Source organism: Sapajus apella, unplaced genomic scaffold (assembly GCF_009761245.1).
Source record: "Sapajus apella isolate SASKATOON/1434 unplaced genomic scaffold, GSC_monkey_1.0 scaffold6072, whole genome shotgun sequence".
Lineage (NCBI taxonomy): Eukaryota > Metazoa > Chordata > Mammalia > Primates > Cebidae > Sapajus > Sapajus apella.
Genome location: NW_022442996.1, coordinates 1508 through 4046, shown reverse-complemented (window position 1 = coordinate 4046; position 2539 = coordinate 1508). Strand labels below are relative to the sequence as shown.

At 65.6% G+C, this 2539-nt stretch overlaps 1 long non-coding RNA gene across 1 annotated transcript in view; it reads right to left on the bottom strand.

Moving 5' to 3' along the window:
- Positions 1–324: 324 nt before the first annotated feature.
- The window catches only part of LOC116547989, a 2691-nt gene continuing 476 nt past the window's right edge, over positions 325–2539 (bottom strand). Inside the window, exons 2-4 of the long non-coding RNA XR_004267256.1 lie at positions 1296–1406; positions 715–879; positions 325–544 (exon numbers count right to left, since the gene is read on the bottom strand). This is a non-coding gene — a long non-coding RNA (uncharacterized LOC116547989). The remainder of the gene's footprint in view (positions 545–714; positions 880–1295; positions 1407–2539) is intronic.

Here is a 2539-nt window from a genome sequence, read left to right as displayed (position 1 = left end):
TGGGACATGGGTGGGAACACGCTGGGGGCCACCACACACACCCAGCCGGGACATGGGTGGGAACACCCCAGGGGCCGCCACCCACACCCAGCCTGGGACATGGGTGGGAACACCCCAGGGGCTACCACCCACACCCAGCCTGGGACATGGGTGCAAACACACTGGGGCCACAACCCACACCCAGCCTGGAATGTGGCTGGGAATGCCCCAAGATCACACCTCAGCCTCCTTCCTGAACCCGGTCTGAGATTCCAACCTCTGAGCACCCTGAGGTGGGTCTGGAGTGGGCAAAGCTGGGCTCCTGGGCCTGGCCAGCGACCCGCTGTGACTTCCCCTTTCTTCCCTTCCTCCCTGCCCCCGCGCCCTCTCTCTCACCTACCAGGGCATAGGGCGATGTTGCAGAACTTGGTTTGCTTCTCTGGACCCTCACAGGGGTTGCCCCCAAACTGTGGGGGCCTGCAGGTGCGCGTGCGATCCCGAAAGCCACGGCCACAGGTGCTGGAGCAGAGACTCCAGGGTGACCATTCATCCCAGGCACCATGCACTGCAGAGAGATGGAAAGCACTGCTGCCCTCTGCTGCCACTGCCCCTCCTGCCCTGGCTGCCCGCCGCCCTGGCCCCCCACTGCACTGGCCCCCCGCCGCCCCGGCCGCCCACCGCCCCGGCCCCCCGCCGCCCCAGCCCCCCGCCGTCCCAGCCCAAGGCCCCACCCACCTGGGCACACAGCAGAGTTGTTGCACAGCCGCTGCTCGCGCAGGGGCCCACTGCACTGCGTGCTGTAGGAGGAGGACACGCAGAAGCGCGTGCGGGTCTGCCAGCCCTCGCCGCAGGTGCTGGAGCACACGCTCCATGGGGACCACTCCTCAGCTGCTGGGTCACCTGCAGGCCCCACTACAGTGTCACAGGCCTGCTGCCATCGGGCCGCAGTCAGACCTCGGCCGGACCCCACAGTGGGAGGGCCGCCCTGCTGGGGAGCAGGCAGAGGGGCTGGGCAGAACCCCTGGGCCTTCGAAGCAGGCTGACCTCAAGAACTGGCCATTTCCCCTATAAGGTTGGGAGCTCTGAGGGCCAGCCTGTGCCATCCCTGGGCCTCTGGGGTCTGGCCAGGGACAGGCCTCTTCACCTCACACCAGTTCCCCTAACGCCAAGCAGTCAGGAAACAAGAGTCCTGCACCTAAGAGGGTAGTCTAGTTATGGCATGTTATTCAACTCACTACTCATAACTAGTGGTGGTTGTTAACTTACAGTATTTTCCCAAAGCCCTAGTCCTGCCCAACCCCCTCCCGGCAGCTCACCAGTCTGGGGGGCCGGGAACCCAAAGTGCTGCAGCTCGTCCCCCAGCTCCTCACGCCGCCGGGCATCTGTGGACCTCAGGGACTGGCTCCGGGAGCTGGTGCGCCCAGCGGCTGCAGGACGGGCTCAGGTCAGCGCAACAGAAATGCTTTACCCCCGTCATCTCTCTCTGTGGCCACAGTGCTCTGAGCCCCCCAGCACTGGGCCACCTGGCCCCCCTGGGCAGCTGGGAAGCCAGGAACCAGAGCGCCCAGTGTGGCACCAGTCCACATCTGGCCACGAGGGATCCCTTCCTGTGGGTCCTGTCTCCCGCGCCCCGTGACCCCTTTCTCACTGCCTCCATCGCCCACAGGCTGGCAGTCACCTGCAGAGCGGCTGCTCTCCCCTGCCTGGCACCCCAACAGCGCCCCTGCCTCCCTCCCACAGCCCAGCTGATGTCCTGGGGCCCTCCCCAGGCTCCTGAGAGGAGCTCTTCTCCCCAGAAAAGTTCACCAAGGAAAAAGCAACCCAAATAATGACAGTCTCATTACAACGTGATTTAACTTTATGAAAACAGCTAAAAAATGCATGGGGCCATTAGAGAGCCTTATTAGACAAACATTCTGGAAGCAGCACCCAGCTGGGGCAGGCAAACTGGCTTGACCAAGGCTCCCACAACCAGCCTTCCGCATGCCCTCCCAAGACCCCAATCCACAGACAGGAAGAAAACCCCATCTAGTCCCACGCAGCCTCAAGCACCACCCTCTTCGGGGTCCTAACCACTGCTCCTCTGGCTAGACCCCACCCCAACGGGCCAGTCCCGGGAGTTTTGGTCCCGCTTCTTAGAGTCCAGATCCACCCTATTCCCTTTCCTGCAGACCCCGCCCCTCCTTGGTTCCACCCCCCAGCCCCCCCCCGGCCCTGCACCCCCCCCCCGCCCCCCCCCCCCCCCCTCCCTCCCCCTCCCGGCCCCCCCAGGGCCCCGCCCCTCCCTCACAGGCCCCGCCTCTCCAGGGCCCTGCCCCCGCCCCGCCCTCAAAGACCGCTCCTCTCCAGGTCCCCACCCTCGCACCTCCCTCATAGGCCCTGACTCCACAGAACTCCGCCCCCGCTCCTCCCTCATAAACCCCGCCTCTCCAGGGCCCCGCCCCTCCCTCACAGGCCCCGCCTCTCCAGGGCCCTGCCCCCGCCCCGCCCTCAAAGACCGCTCCTCTCCAGGTCCCCACCCTCGCACCTCCCTCATAGGCCCTGACTCCACAGAACTCCG